The sequence below is a fragment of the Triticum dicoccoides genome, chromosome 1B, assembly GCF_002162155.2.
Source record: "Triticum dicoccoides isolate Atlit2015 ecotype Zavitan chromosome 1B, WEW_v2.0, whole genome shotgun sequence".
Classification (NCBI taxonomy): Eukaryota; Viridiplantae; Streptophyta; class Magnoliopsida; order Poales; family Poaceae; genus Triticum; species Triticum dicoccoides.
In genome coordinates this window covers 547,173,770-547,191,026 of record NC_041381.1, presented here as the reverse complement: position 1 = coordinate 547,191,026, position 17,257 = coordinate 547,173,770, and positions in this window count along the sequence as shown.

Sequence of the window (17,257 nt, the reverse complement as noted above, 5' to 3'; positions counted from 1 at the left end):
CTGCAGCCCTGTGCTCGCCTAAGTTATCGAAATCCTACCGAGTGGTAAGCCAGACTCCCACTCGGAGGCTTAGCTGCAGTCTAAGTACTCGCCTAAGTTATAAAAACCCTACCGAGTGAAGAGCAAACCTCTCACTCAGAGGCTTAGCTGCAGCCCAGTGCTCGCCTAAGTTATCGAAATCCTACCGAGTGGTAAGCCAGACTTCCACTCGGGGGCTTAGCTGCAGCCCAGTGCTCGCCTAAGTTATCGAAATCCTACCGAGTGGTAAGCCAGACTTCCACTCGGGGGCTTAGCTGCAGTCCGAGTACTCACCTAAGTTATAAAAACCCTACCGAGTGAAGAGCAAACCTCTCACTCGGAGGCTTAGCTGCAGCCCAGTGCTCGCCTAAGTTATCGAAATCCTACCGAGTGGTAAGCCAGACTTCCACTCGGGGGCTTAGCTGCAGTCCGAGTACTCGCCTAAGTTATAAAAACACTACCGAGTGAAGAGCAAACCTCTCACTCGGAGGCTTAGCTGCAGCCCAGTGCTCGCCTAAGTTATCAAAAACCCTACCGAGTGAAGAGCAAACCTCTCACTCGGAGGCTTAGCTGCAGCCCAGTGCTCGCCTAAGTTATCAGAAATCCTACCGAGTGAAGAATAAACCTCTCACTCGGGGGCTTAGCTGTAGCCCAGCGCTCACCTAAGTGGATTAAGGAATAAGTCGATTGCAGTAAAGGCGCCCTGCTTTGAACCTGCAAAAGACATTTCGAGCCAAAAGCAATCATATTCAAGCACCAAATTCAAGTTCGAATCGATATCTAAAGGAACCGAAAGTGCTCAGGCGCTAAGCCCGTTAAGGTTTATCGGTTACAATTCCACTCGGCATACCGAGGCAAATTTAAAGCGTCGAGCTTAGAAGAAGTTTTTTACCCCTCCTGTGGAGGGCTGGAAGGCGCAACAAACTCATCAAGATCAATTCCGTCTGCGATCCGAGTGGCAGCCGCAAGGAAAGTTTCCATAAAGGACCTGAAGTCGTGTTTCTTGGTGTTGGCCCCCCGGAGGGCCGCCAGCTTCTCTTCTCGCCATCTTTGCAGTGGACTCGGGCCAGACACAGAGCAACATCTGCACCACACCGAGCCGAGGACTTCTTCCACTCCTGCACTCGACCAGGGATCGTGTTCAAGCGAGCCATCAGCGACTCAAGGTCATTCTGAAGTGTCTCCCCGGGCCAGAGCGTCGAGTCGATGCGAGATGTGGCGACCTTCAGCCTTGCAAGATAGTCCACGGCAGCTGCAACACGGGACTCCAGTCGGAAAACGTTCATGGCAACTTCGTCGTTCACCGGAGAATTGACGGGGTTGAGGTTTGGTTCCAGCCGGCTAGTTTCTTCTTCAAAGTTTTGACAAAATTCTGCAAGGACGATCACCGAGTCATGGTGATGGTCGAATGGAAAAACCACGATTGGAAATGATTGCCGAGCATAGAGGTTTACCTTCAAGCATAAGAAACAGCTTCTTGGCAAGACCACTCAGGAAGGCCTCCAGATCATTTTTCTTCCCAGTCAACTTATTGACTTGGTTGGTTAGGGCAGCTTTATCAGTTTTCAGTCGACTGACCTCCTTGTTGGCGATCCCAAGAGCAGCTTTCAGATTGGTATTGTCTTGTTCAAGCTTGGTGACTGAAGCTAACTTCTCGTCAGCAAGCTTGATCTTCTTAGCTAGTTCAAGGTCTTTCTTCTGTTGGGTCTCCCTTACCTTACCTGCAAGTTACAGCAAGATCAGATTTTGAAACAAACAAAGGGAAAAGCAGTCGTCAAGGTCCCACCAAACATACCTTCGGTCTCCTCCTTTGCCTTCGTCAGCTTCTCCTGAACCAGCTTCAAGTTCAGCTCGAGCTGAGTGTGCTTGTTTTCCAGCTCAGAGTAGCGAGCCACAAGATCACAGGAGTTCTACGAAGAACCAATCGACTAGATGTCAAATATAATTCACTTTCGAGTGAAAAAAGAAAAATCACACGTTTCTAAGACTACAGTCGAATACAAGCATTCGATCGTAGTCTCGGGGACTACACCCAGTGGGTGCACTCAGCGTGCCCCCACTAATCCTATTGAAGATAGAGTCGACCAGTCGACCTCAAAGAAAAAAATAATAATAAAGAAGAAGAAGAGAAATGTATTCTTTAAGACTGTAACCGACTGCAAGCAGTCGACCACAGTCTCGGGGACTACACCCAGTGGGTGCACTCAGCGTGCCCCCACCGGTTTGCGAAATCCATTCGACATAGTCGAATGACGGAAAACCTGAAATTATAAAACCTAAGGCCGACTGCCAGCAGTCGAGCTTAGCCTTGGGGACTACACCCAGTGGGTGCACTCAGCGTGCCCCCACTAATTCTATTGAAGACAGAGTCGACCAGTCGACCCGTTTTGCGATATCCAGTCGCCATAGTCGAATGACGCAAAGACTGAAATTATAAAGCCTAAGGCCGACTGCCAGAAGTCGACCTTAGCCTTGGGGACTACACCCAGCGGGTGCACTCAGCGTCTGAATCGAATCGACACACCCACTGGGTGACTACTATAAATTCTAGAAAGAAAAGTTTTTGATAGCATATCCTAACAGAACAGGCGGTGGTCGACTGACCTGGACATTGCTTTGAAGGGCGGAACTGGCGTCGTAAGCTTCCTGGCTCGCATCTCGGATGGTCCTTAACTGCTCCATCATGATCCTTGCTTGGCGTATCGCCTCCTTCGCGGCGCCAGCTTGGTCCTCTGGGACGTGGTGCGTCGTGAAAAGGGAGAACTGCTGAGCACTCGTCAGTGGATCTGCGAAGGACACAGTGTGTCGAGGGGTGTTCTCTTCCTCCGCAATCAGAGTCTCAGGCGCCGTCACATCCTAGGGCACCCTGCTGGCGGACGCTTTCCTACTCCTTCTGCGTTTCAGCGGTTCCTCATCCTCATCATCATCAGGGAGAGTGATAACAACATTGGGTGGAGCTACAGAGAAGAATCAGGATTAGAGATCATGAGTCAGTCGACTAAAAACGGCGTTAAGAATATAGTACCTGGTTCTGAGGTTGCTGCGTCCTCCATCTCATGGTCATCAGCCCGGGCTGAGGTCTCAGAAGTAGCAGCACTGCAACTCCAAAGAATCAGTCGACTAACTTCAAGCGTCAACCAGAGACAAAGTTCACACAAAATAAGAAGACTTAAGCAGCATGATTACCCTGATATGGTGGGGATAGACACCTTCATCTTCGGCAGGAGCTTGGTCGGCTTTGACGGAGCCGCCCTGGGCTGCTTCGGCGCCTTTTCAGTCGGCGCCGGAGAGGTGGTCCGAGGGCGCTTGGTCGACTGTGCAACGGTCGCAACCCCCTTGCCACGTTCAGTCGAACGGTCGTGGACAAGCTTCGACCGCCTTTCTGAGCGCGGTGGTACGACCTCCTCCTCCTCTTCTTCCTCGTCTTCAACGTCATCTTCATCACTGTCATCATCGTCATCGTCATCATCATCCTCAGCAACGTCCGAGTCCCATTCCTCCTCCTCCTGGCTCGCGCCCCCACTCGCCTCACCCTCCTCAGTCGGAGCTTGTGCTCCATTGGGCATCGAGTACAGCTCGGTGAGGGCCTGATAGACATCAAGACAAGGATCAATCGACCAATTGGCAGAATAAACAGAAATGAATATGACGAGAACACAGTGGAGAGGAGAGTAGGCATACCTTGTTTGGATCACTATTGTGGTCGAGTGGAGGAATCCTTCTGGCTCCGCGTGGGTTATCCTTGTTTCCGGTAACGGCGGCCATCCATCTTTCCAGAGTGACATCGTCGACTGCTTCTCGATGGACCCGAGTCTCGTCCTCAGTCCCACAGTACAACCACATGCAGTGGCTCCGGAACTGAAGGGGCTGGATACGACGCCTAAGGAAAACCTCCAGGAGATCCATGCCCGTCACTCCCTCCCGAACCAACTGTACCACGCGCTCCATCAACATCTTCACGTCAGCTTTCTCCTCCGGAATCAACTTCAGAGAGGAGGGCTTGTTCACTCGGTCCCTGGTAAACTGAGGGAGTCCACTCGACTGCCCCGGCGTCGACTGATCCTGGCAGTAGAACCAGGTCGACTGCCAGCCTCTGACCGACTCGGGAAAAGTCATGGCTGGGAAGGTGCTCTTATTCCTCACCTAGATCCCCAGGCCCCCACACATTTGGACGACTCGGGTTCTTTCGTCGCCTGGGCTCGCCTTCTTCACGGTCTGAGAGCGACACGTGAATATATGCTTGAACAAGCCCCAGTGCGGTCGACAGCCCAGAAAACCCTCACACATGGACACGAACACAACAAGATAGGCGATAGAATTTGGGGTAAAGTGGTGGAGCTGCGCTCCAAAGAAGTTCAAGAAACCACGGAAGAAAATACTCGGCGGCAAAGAAAATCCACGATCGACATGGGTAGCCAGGAGCACGCACTCACCCTCTTCTGGCTGGGGCTGCCACTCCTTCCCCGGAAGCCTCGCAGCTCCATGGGGGATCAGGCCCTCGTTGGCCATGTCGAGGAGATCTTTCTCCGTGATGGTCGACTGGATCCAATCTCCTTGGACCCAGCCCTTCGGCAGGCGAGATCTAGACGAAGACCCGCCACGGCTGGTGGATCTCCCCTTTGCCTTCTCCGTCGCCGACGCCTTCTTCGCGCGTTCCAGCGCCGCCGTCTTCTCCTTGGCCATGGTTGCCGGTGAGACGCGCGAGGAGGGGTTGGGCGGAAGCGAGAGCGAGCGCGTTGGGCGGAGACGAAGGGAGCAGAGAAAGAGAATGCTGAGGCACTGTACAAAAAACCCTCGCCGGGCGCATTTATAAGGTCCCTTCCGAGTGGATGACAGGTGGGCCCAGTCGATCTGATCATATCCAGGAACAGTTATGCAGGAGGGATACGTGGCGAAGAAAGCGGCGCGGAGATCGAGGCGTCTATGTCCCGTCCCATCCGAACGCCGTGGTCCGCTCCGCTTCGCGCGCTTCCCCAAATTTCGCATCCCGCGGAATCCGCGAATGGCAGATCGGTCTGTCAGGCGCGAGATTTCCTGCGATCCGTCGCTCGGAAATTGTCGAAGCCCGAAAGATCACTCGACGAAAGAAGAGAATGGATCGAGTCGACTGAAGACAAGTTGCTCACTATCAACGAAGAGATTCTTTGGTCCAGAACAACGCACGACCAGTGTGCAAAAGTTAATCGGAAACAACATCAACTCCTTCCTCACTCGAAGCCTCAATCCATTCGGGGGCTAATGATGGGGTCATGTACCTAGGGTAGGGTCACAGACCTGATCTAAGTACCCTGCCCAAGGACACCCTTAGAAGAGGTCACCTTCCAGTCGACCAACGAGGGACTCACTCGACTGACTTGAAGGACTCGACCACGAAGACTCACTCGACCACCAGAAGGTCAAGAGGCACTCTGCACTGCAACGGCCTGTAATTAAGTAGACTTTATGATAGTAAAGACACTTTATGTGGGGCGTTACCAGTAACGCCCCGGACTTAACTCACCTTAAACCCTCTCCTACGTGGGCTGGCTGAGGTCCTGGCGCACTCTATATAAGCCACCCCCCTCCACAGGTAGAAGGGTTCGGCACCCTATAACTCATATACACATAATCCACTCGACCGCCTCCAGGCTCCGAGACGTAGGGATTTTACTTCCTCCGAGAAGGGCCTGAACTCATACATCTCTTGTGTTTACAACCTATCCATAGCTAGGACCTTGCCTCTCCATACCTACCCCCCACTCTACTGTCAGACTTAGAACCACGACACGGCACAAAAGAAGGTCGCCGAGGGCGGGGAGAGGTAGGAGTAGGGGGGAGGGGGGAGGGGTGAACTGCACGCGCGGCCGAGCCGCACCGCCGGTGGAGCTGCCGAACTGGTGGCCGGACCGCCCGCCCACGAGGTCCGAACTGCAGGTCCACGACACCGGGTGGTGCCACATGCGAGTTCGGTGTGGAGCAGGTCGCCGGCATGGTGGTCGACCCAGACTGCGTCGGCTGGAGGTGGCAGCAGGTCGTCGCGGGAGGCCGCCGCCCTAGCTCCGCCGATGGGGAGTCTCGGTGGGCCGCCGCGGCCTAGATCCATCGCCGAGACTGGGACGACGCGGGGGGCTGGCCGCGGCCTGGATCCGGCCGGGGCTCGTGCTGAGGAGTGGCCGGGCGAGGGGTGTCTCGCCGGCTAGTGGATGGAGATCACGGGTGGGGCGGGGGTGCAGGAGATCGACGCGGGTTGCGGGGGTGGGGGGAGGAGGTGCTGCGGTCGTGGTGGGGAAGGGAGAGAGGTGGTGCGGTGGTGGGTGGGTATGAGGAGAAGTGGGTGGCCGGTTGACCTGTTTCTTTTTTGTTTCTCTTCAGGCGGGTGGGTCGGGGTGTTAGCAGAATAAGCCGGATTGATGTGCAGAATAAGGAATTAAGGGGTGTTATCATAATAGACCCACCCTATATATATATATCTATATATATATATATCTGAAAGTTAGCAGTCATTGGCTTCAGCCCCCACGCATACAATGCGGGGGTGTTCGTGAGAAATATGCTTAATCACACTTGATCGAATATCTTGGTCCATTAAGGAGGTGATCGCATGTCGAACTAGGCAACCGGACCATATAGCTGTAACACTTTCGCTTAGCCATGGGAGTCTAACATTGGGGCTACTATGTAGCCCCTGGTACCTTCGCGTGCATCCGAATACGGGCGCGTATGTACATGGCCGGGAAATGGCCCTTCATTAATGCAGAGGAACCCTAAAGATTCCGGTGAGTCTTCGAGTGGTTGATCAGTCTCTCGCTGTATCATGACAGTCAGTTTTCAACTTTCTCTACTGAGGTGCTCATCCGAAATAACCAGGGCACAATCGCAATAGTTCTCCTTTGGCCACCTTAGCCGATAATAACGGAATGTAAGGCGGCAAACCCAGGAGCCGGGCAAACCCAACATTTGACCAAAGACATGATTCAGAGCTGATGCATATAAGGCCAAACTCGTGACGCCTAACACTCCCGAAGGTATTCGGACTTTATAACAGACGATGGGCTCAAGAATGCCCATTCATTATAAACGCTGTGTTTCTAGGTACGTGCGTTAATCTATCGTGGAGAAATGCCAATAACGGCAGTATCCTCTATGGGTATGGAACCCATGGGATGGTTAAACAACAAGAGGCAATAGAAAAGGTTTACACAGGGGCTTAATCTAAAAAAACCTGTTGAGCGGGGCCCTGCTGCACGTCTGCGCCTTTATCTCCGTTGTGTCGTATCCTGGAAGGGTATCGCGCGAACGTTGTCTGTGAAAAAGAGAACTCGTAGGAGAGCACAACGTAAGTATGCGATGGATAATAAAAGTGTAAGATGTATGGCTTGCCAATAAGGTTGAGCCAAGTGTGGGGCTTTATTAAATATTTATAGCCCCTGGTGTCCGCTATGGGATTACATATGCGGTGCCCTGGTTCGATTTTATCCGGGCTACCGGACTCGTCTAACCGTGTCTGTGGTCTTAATGACCAGCCATGTTTTTGATATTGGAGGCCGCTTATAGTCCGGCTGCTAGGGCCGTCGCGTGTTCCTCTGCACGTGAAGAGCGCTCTGTGATTCCGTTAACGGTGATGACGCCACGTGGACCGGGCATCTTGAGTATAAGGTAGCCATAGTGTGGTAATGCATTGAAACGGGCGAAGGCCATTCTTCCAAGCAATGCATGATAGCCACTTTGGAAGGGTGCGATGGTGAAGAGTAGTTCTTCACTTATGGAATTGCCTGGGGAGCCAAATGTTACCTCCAGTACGACGGAGCCCCTGCCAGAGGCTTCAACACCTGGTATCACCCCTTCAAAGGAGGTGTTGCTTTGCCTAATTCTAGATGGGTGTATCCCCATCCTGCGGACAATGTCCTCGTATATTAAATTGAGACTACTGCCGCCGTCCATGAGGACATGGGTGAGACGGTATCCGTCGATTATTGGGTCAAGCACCAAGGCCTTTGATCCTCCACGCCGAATACTAGTTCAGCCATCCATGTGATCGAAGGTGATCGGATAAGACATCCAGTAGTTAGGTGTGGGTACGATGGGCTCTATATCGCGCGCGTCGCTATGCGCGCGTTCGTTCCTTCTCATGGGTGTGCGAGTCGCGTGGATCATGTTCACTGTTTTAACCTCTGGCGGGATTTTTTTCTGTCCCCCAGTGTTCGGCTGGCGAGGTTCATCCTCGTCTTCACTTGGTGTTTCCCTTCCCTTGTGTTCGGCATTTAATTTGCCGGCCTGCTTGAAGACCCAGCACTCTCTGTGCGTGTGGTTCGCATGTTTGTCAGGGGTGCCATGAATTTGGCACAGTGTATCTAGGACTCTATTCAGACCGGACGGTCCCTCTTTACTGCCTTTAAATGGCTTCTTTTGTTGATCAGGCCTAGAGCCCCTGAATCCAGCATTAACCGTTGTGTTATCCGGGCTCTCTTCCTTGTTCTGGCTTTTTTTATTACGTCGTGGCTTCCTGTTGCCATCCCTTATTTCGGATGTGCTGGGGTCGCTGGTGCCTTTACGGGCTAGCCAGCTATCTTCACCCGCGCAAAAGCGGGTCATAAGGCTTGTAAGGGCTGCCATTGTCCTTGGCTTTTCTTGGCCGAGGTGTCTGGCGCACCACTCGTCGTGGATGCTGTGTTTGAATGCCGCTAAGCCTTCGGCGTCCAGACAATCGCAATTTGATTCTTCTTAGTGAGGAATCTATTCCAAAGCTTGCAGACGGACTCTCCGGGCTATTGGATTATGTGACTTAAATCGTCAGCATCCGGAGGCCAGACATAAGTCTCTTGAAAATTGGCCTTGAAAGCGTCCTCGAGTTCCTCCCAACTCCCAATTGAATTTTCGGGGAGGCTCTTCAACTAGTGTCGAGCGGGTCCCTTTAGTTTTAGGGGAAGGTATTTGATGGCGTGGAGGTCATCCCCACGAGCCATATATATATGTAGGATAAAGTCCTCGATCCAGACCCCTGGGTCTGTGGTTCCGTCGTATGCCTCTATGTTCACAGGTTTAAAGCCCTGTGGAAATTCATGGTCCAGTACTTCTTCGGCAAAGCACAGGGGGTGAGCAGCCCCTCTGTATCTGGACGTGCTGTGGCACGCCGTCGGCTGATGTTGTGTCCGGTGTTTGTTCCGAACTGGTATTTGATTAGCATAATCGTTTTGGTGACCACAGTCCCTCGCCGGGGTGTGTCCTTTAGATCCATAGATGGACCTAGTTGCGCCAGCTTTCTTATCCAGGTGCTCACGTAGACCGTGCGCGGCGTCTGTAGCCGCTTTGTTGCGGTTATGAAGTGGTACGTCTTGCCTCCTGGTCGTGTTACTCTTTGGTGGAATGGCCTCCTCGTCGAATTCTGGCAGTAGCTTGCATTTTGGATAGCTCTTTGTATGGCGATCATCGCCATATCTTTCTTCAGTGTCTAGCACCTTATTCCATCTGCGATTGAGCGTTTCCTATGCGGCTTTGAGCCGTTGCTTCTGCTTCTTTAGACTTCTCACTGTGGCCATACGTTTTTTGTGAAGGTTATCTTGTTCCAGGCGTTCTTCCGGAATGATGAATGCATCATCGTCTGGAATGTCTTCTTGTCCTGGGCCGGTTTGATGAACTCGTCCCTCTGGATCATTGTGATCTGGCATCTGCTCCGAACTTGGTTCGGCGTGACCTGGCTCGTCCTGCTCCATCGCTGGGTCCTCATGGTCGTTATTGCCTTCGGAGTTTGCTGGTATGTCGATCCTTCTTGCGCTCTTGTCGCTATTTTTACTGTTGCTGGACTTTGAGCGGCGTCTGCGTCAATGTTTTGGCTTTTACCCAGGAGTTTTATCTTCCAGATTGCCGCCGCCGTCCTCCTTGGGCGTGTCCACCATGTATTTATTGTGTGACGGGGTAGTAGTCCGGCGCCCCATAGATTCTGAATCTTCTCCTGCATCGTCGTCCATACCGTCGATGCCATCGGAGTCGAAGTCAAGCACGTCGGTTAAATCATCAACCGTGGCTATGAAGTGGGTGGTTGGTGGGTAACAAATTTCCTCGTCGCCTGCTCCCCACTCGAGCCGGACATAGTTCGACCGAGAGTCTCTTGAAAAAGAGTGAGACTTTAATGAGTTCAGCATGTCGCCAAGGGGCGAGTGCTGGAAGATATCCGCAGCAGTAAACTCCATTATCGGAGCCCAACCTGGCTCGGTTGGCTCGAGAGTGCGCGGACTGGAACCAACAACCGGATATGAGTCCGGGGGTCCCGAGTCACAGGTCTCCACAGAGGTGGGACCTGTGTTCGGTTCCACCACCGATGAGTGTGCGGCCTGTGGGGCGGGGCCCATCCCTCCATCCTCAGGCGACGCAGCCTTCACCGGGTTTAGGTCCGGGGCCACTGCGGGGGTGATATCCTGAGTTTCGTCCGATAGCACGTCTAAGCCGTGCTCATTGTGACTGTTCGGTGCTCCTGGCGCAGGCCTAAATCCATCGAAGATCAAGTCTCCGCGAATATCCGCCGTGTAGTTCAAGTTTCCGAACCTGACCTGGTGGCCGGGGGCGTAGCTATCGATCTGCTCCAGATGACCAAGCGAATGGGCCCGCAGCGCGAAGCCGCCGAACACGAAGATCTGTCCAGGGAGAAAAGTCTCCCCCTGGACCGTGTTGTTGACGATTGAAGGCGCCATCAAGCCTTGCAACAACGACACACAGGAACTCTCAATGAAAGCACCAATGTCGGTGTCAAAACCGGTGGATCTCGGGTAGGGGGTCCTGATCTGTGCGTCTTAGGCTGATGGTAACAGGAAGCAAGGGACACAATGTTTATCCAGGTTCGGGCCCTCTCGATGGAGGTAAAACCCTACTTCCTGCTTGATTAATATTGAAGATATGAGTAGTACAAGAGTAGAACTACCACGAGATTGTAGAGGCTAAACCCTAGAAGCTAGCCTATGATGGTATGATTGTAATTGTGATCGGCCCTCTAAGGACCAACCTCTCCGGTTTATATAGACACCGCAGAGGGCTAGGGTCTACATGGAGTCGGTTACAAGGAAGGAAACACAATATCCGGATTGCCAAGCTTGCCTTCCACGCAAACGAGAGTCCCATCCGGACACGGGCCGGAGTCTTGAGTCTTGTATCTTCACGCTTCAATAGTCCGAACGATGTATGTAGTCTGGCTGTCCGGATACCCCCTAATCCAGGACTCCCTTAGGGAGGCCCTGGTCGCCGGAACCAGAGAAGACCGAGGCGGCGGCCATGGAGATGGTGGAGGGGATGGAGAAGCTCCGGGCGAGGGGGAGAGCTGCGGGAGGCTTGGGGACTACGAGGGAGCTCGGGGCTTGCTACTTATAGCCGCAGGGAGAACTCGAGGGGGAGGGGCGAGGTGGCACACGGCGGGTGACGTGTCCGCGCGTCAGTGACGGCGCAGCGTCGGCAAGCGCGGCCAAGGCTCACGGGGACGCACGGGAAGGCGACAAGGAGGGTCACAACGATCAGCAGAGGCTCACGGAGACGAGGGGGCACTTGTGGATGAGAGTGAGAAGAAAACAGAAGAGAGGAAGAAGACGATGGCAACGGGCGCACTGCTCGACCCTTGGCATGACTCGTTGGAGAAGAAGACGGAGGGGGAGCGAGGTCCAGGCGAACGGCGACGACAAGGGGGAGCTGTAGGACATTAATGGCGAGGTCAGGGACGGTCGGAGCAGCGCTGCCGATGAGAACAGTGGCTAGACCACCGTTTTGGCTAGCTTCCCTCGTGATCACCATGGACATGGCGTGCTCTGGGGTTTTACTTAGGTTAAATCATGTCTACCGCGTAGTCCTTCGAAGATAGATTGTTACCATGGTAAAGAAACGGTCAGAGACAAAGGGATATGAGTAAACCATGCTCCACAAGTTTGCTATTGCAAACTTGGCAACATTCTGGAGATAAAAACAGAGAGGGTAAAAGGTAGAATTGTTGTCTGGGAGGCTTAGGGTAGCAACGACTATGGTCCTGGGGGTTTTGAGGTCATTAGGACACATATTTAGCATAGTTGCTTAACAACTGCTAAAATACGTCCAGAAATAAAATGATGATGAAGCACTCACTAGGAGGGTTGGTGTCGGTGTCAAAACCGGCGGATCTCGGGTAGAGGGTCCCGAACTGTGCGTCTAGGCGGATGGTAACAGGAGACAAGGGACACGATGTTTTTACCCAGGTTCGGGCCCTCTCGATGGAGGTAAAACCCTACTCCTGCATGATTAATATTGATGATATGGGTAGTACCAGTGTAGATCTACCACGAGATAAGAGAGGCTAAACCCTAGAAGCTACCCTATGGTATGATTGTTGTTCATCCTACGGACTAAAACCCTCCGGTTTATATAGGCACCGAAGAGGGTTAGGGTTACATAGAGTCGGATACAATGGTAGGAGATCTACATATCCGTATCGCCAAGCTTGCCTTCCACGCCAAGGAAAGTCCCATCCGGACACGGGACGAAGTCTTCAATCTTGTATCTTCATAGTCCAGGAGTCCGGCCAAAGGTGATAGTTCGGCTATCCGGACACCCCCTAATCCAGGACTCCCTCAGTAGCCCCTTAACCAGGCTTCAATGACGACGAGTCCGGCACGCATATTGTCTTCGGCATTGCAAGGCGGGTTCCTCCTCCGAATACTTCATAGAAGATTTTGAACACAAGGATAGTGTCCGGCTCTGCAAAATAAGTTCCACATACCACCGTAGAGAGAATAATATTTACACAACTTCAATCTGCTGACGTACCCCGTGGCGTGGCATCACACCACGGCGAAGCCTTTATTTGAATCGTTTTCACTGTCCCACCCCAGCGCGTTTAGCGAGGCGGTTTCCTTGGCACGTCTTGTCAAAGCAGAAATCGTGTCCCCTTATTCCTGGATTCTCATCAATACGGGCGTGGGTAACCCAACCGCGCCATTGATTACGGCGCTTGGGAGATAAGCGAGTTTTACCAGGCTGGTGGGGACGCATAGTTTCGTCCGTCCATATAAGGGGATAAGGATCCACTTTTTCACTCACGCCTTCTCCTCCTTTGCTCATGCATTTCCGCGCACTCGAGCTCCAGCGCCCAAGTCCGCACATCTCGGCTCAACCTTCCCCAGCCCTGTCCGGAGGGGGAGGCAAGTGGATGGTCTCCTCCGTCACGGAGGGGCACATCAAAAAGTTGCGGAAGGCCGGATACTTGTCCAGTGACATCGCGGATCGGCTCCCCGACAAGGGGCAGCTTATCCCCACCCCCAGGCCCCATGAGAGGGTGGTGTTCCTCACCCACTTCCTCCGCGGACTAGGTTTTCCACTTCACCCATTAGTCCGGGGGCTCATGTTCTACTACGGCCTGGATTTCCATGATCTGGCCCCGAATTTCATCCTCAACATCTCGGCGTTCATAGTCGTGTGCGAGGCCTACCTCTACATCCAGCCCACTTCGGCTTATGGCTGAAGACCTTCAATGTCACGCCCAAGATGCGACCCTATCCTAAGGGAACTCGAAGGTCCCACCAAGGATAGAAGCGCATCTTGAAGACGCTTTTGCAAGGTGGATATCATTACATCAACATTACATAATAGATGGGGATACATACATAAGGCATACAATGCCACACGAATACAACATCATCTTACATAAGAGAACCATCCGACTACGGATGAAACACAAACAGAAACTCAAATGACATCCACCCTGCTAGCCTGGGCTGCCGACCTGGAACCTATCCCCTGATCGAAGAAGAAGCAGAAGAAGAACTCCAAACAAGCAAACATCGCTCTCGCGTCATGATCATCGCATAAACTGTACCTGCAACTGTTGTTGTAGTAATCTGTGAGCCACGAGGACTCAGCAATCCCATTACCATGGGTATCAAGACTAGCAAAGCTTAAAGGGAAAGGAAGGGGTAAGGTGGTGAGGTTGCAGCAGCGACTAAGCATGATATGGTGGCTAACATACGCAAACAAGAGCGAGAAGAGAGCAAATGGAACGGTGGTCAACTAGTAATGATCAAGAGGTGATCCTGAACTCCTACTTATGTCAAGCATAACACAGAAACCGTGTTCACTTCCCGGACTCCGCCGAGAAGAGACCATCACGGCTACACACGCGGTTGATGCGTTTTAATACGGATCTGGTGTCAAGTTATCTACAACCGGACATTAACAAATTCCCATCTGCCACATAACCGCGGGAACGGCTTTCGAAAGATAATACCCTGCAGGGGTGTCCCAACTTATCCCATGATAAGCTCTCGCGGTCAATGAATGATATACCTTCTCCCAGGAAGACCCGATCAGTCTCGGAATACGGTTTACAAGACATTTCGACAATGGTAAAACAAGACCAGCAAGACCGCCCGATGCGCCTACAATCCCGATAGGAGCTGCACATATCTCGTTCTCAGGGCAACACCGGATAAGCTAAGCGTACAGGTATCGACGTAACCTAAGTTGCCAAGGGATGGTCCCGCACGGTGCTCTAGTTTGGACCAACACTTAGACAAGCGTTGGCCCGGGGGGGCTATAATAAATATGACCCTCGAGAGAGCGACTCCCAAGGGAAAAGTAGGTGGTGGTGAAGCAAATGGTAAAACCAAGGTTGGGCCTTGCTGGAGGAGTTTTATTCAAAGCGAACTGTCAAGGGGGTCCCATAAATCACCCGACCGCGTAAGGAACGCAAAATCCGGGAACATAACACCGGTATGACGGAAACTAGGGTGGCAAGGGTGGAACAAAACACCAGGCATAAGGCCGAGCCTTCCACCCTTTACCAAGTATATAGATGCATTAATAATATAAGAGATATTGTGATATCCCAACATAACCCTGTCCACCATGGAGCAATCTTCAACTTCACCTGCAACTAACAACGCTATAAGAGGGGCTGAGCAAAGCGGTAACATAGCCAAACAACAGTTTGCTAGGAAGGGTGTCAAAGGTTAGAGGTTCATGGCAATTTGGGGAGGCTTGAAGAACAAGAGATAGGTAGTGCAGCAAAGCGACAGAACGAAGCAACTAGCATAGCAATGATAGTAGTGAGATCCAGGGTAGCGGTCATCTTTCCTGAAATCCCGCAAGGAAGAAGAACGAGTCGATGAAGAAGATGAAGCCACGAAGACGAACCAAGCGTAGACGAACGAATCCTCACGATCGCAACGAAACAGGAACTATCGAGAAGAAGCACACAACATAGTAAACACACCACACGCAGACAAGACATGATGCACAACAAGCATGATGCATGACAAGGCTACATGAAGCTACTCATGGCAAGAGATGATGCAAACAAGAACAACACATCAAGGCAAGTTTAAATGAGGCCGGCAACAACATATAACAATTCCGGTAAGTCCTCATATGCAAATTTCGAAATTGGTCCAGATCTGAATAAACATTATGTTCAAGTTGTTAAACAGCAAGTTAAGATGCACCACGATGAACTACACGAAATTCTAGTCAAGTTACATATAAAGTTCATTTAGTTCGGAGCTACGGCCTAGAAGATATGAGCAAAACAAGTTAAACATGGCATTGATGCAAAATTCATACAAACATAAGGAAAACACCTCAAAACAAGGACGCAACATGATAATATGAAACTGCATGCAAAAACAAGCAAGTTTCATATATAGCACACTCAAAACGGAGCAACGGTTCAACACATACACTCTATACAAGTTTAAAGGACAAGCTGTCCAAAACAGCAACTAGGCATATTGCAAGCATCAAAACAATATGATACATCATCTCAATGTAAGAACAAAAGGCATGGGCATGAAGTACAGGTAAAGCATGACAAAACATGAACACTGAGCTAACTCCAGAAATCACTAGAACATGCTCAAACACACATGGCAAGAATGCAAATAATAACAGTTTCAGACTTATCAGGAAATAACATCAGGTTGCAATGTTTAAAGCTATCAAACAACATGTTACATGAACTTATCATGGCAAATAAAGGCATGGCATGAATCTACTAAACTCATAGAACAAATGTCCCTTACTGACCATGAGCCAAAAGGGCACAGAAAATATTATGGCACCCATGTAAACATAGAAAGTTATATGACAGATTCATACATGGCAGGAACAACAATAAGTAAGCATGTTTGTGAGCTTGAACCACTCACCACAGAGCAATACATGGCATGGCAAGGCAATCAACAGTAAGAAGGCATGTTTATGAAGCTAAGCATCGCAAGAGCAAGGTCATAGCATGCTTGGATCACTAACAACAATCATGGCAACATTGAACTTAATGTAAACAGGCTGACAGCAACATTATTTAGCAGTTTTGAGGGCAAGATAACAACATGTGACAGCAGGCTATAAATGCAACCGGGGGCATGAATGGATAGGGCAAGACATGTATAACAAATCATCCTTAGAGAACATCTCCAAATTATGCATAGAATGACTAGTAGCAGTCGGTTTACATAGCAACAAAATATAACAAAATCAGCCTAGCAAAACAGCAACAGCAAGTACCCTACTTCACAAGCTCGTTGCACTCAGTACAATATTCAAAAAAAATACATGACTGGCACCACTGTAAATATGGCATGATGTATCACAAAACACATGTAGAGCTCATGCTCATAGGATGCACACATCAAATGCAACCAAAATGACAAATCATCAAGTTTTAATAGTTTCAGCAGGTTAACATCACATAGCACTCTTTCAATGATCATTCGGGCATCAAGATGGACTCAAATGAACATGATGCAATGGAATGAAATGATGTACTCGTCGAGGCGAACAATTTTACATATTACACGCACGAAACGGAGTAGTATGCATGGAGTTATGATGCGATGAACAGGGCAACATTATGCAAAAATATTCGGGGACTTAGAGGAAAAATCACCTTCGGATCTGGGGGTTGACCCGGGCGCGGATTTCGAGGCTCGCCGGAGCTCGTCGCCGGAGATGAGGAGGAATATGCCGGGGAGTCTCGGGGAGGCGCGAGGAGGAGGGATCCCGGCCGGATCCGGTGGGGGCTAACCGGATCTGGCCCGAGGAGGCGCCGGCGAGGAGGAGGAGGCCGGGGGCGGCGCCGGTGGCCAGAGTCGGCGGGCGGCCGGGGCGGCCGGGCAGAGGTGGGCCGGCGCAGCTCCGGTCGGCGCTCGACCGGCGAGGACGCGCGGCGGCACGGCGAGGCAAGGGCGGCGCCGGGCAGAGGCGAAGGCGGAGGGCGGCGAGGCATGGGAGGCGTGGGACGCCGGCGGGGGCGCTTGGCATG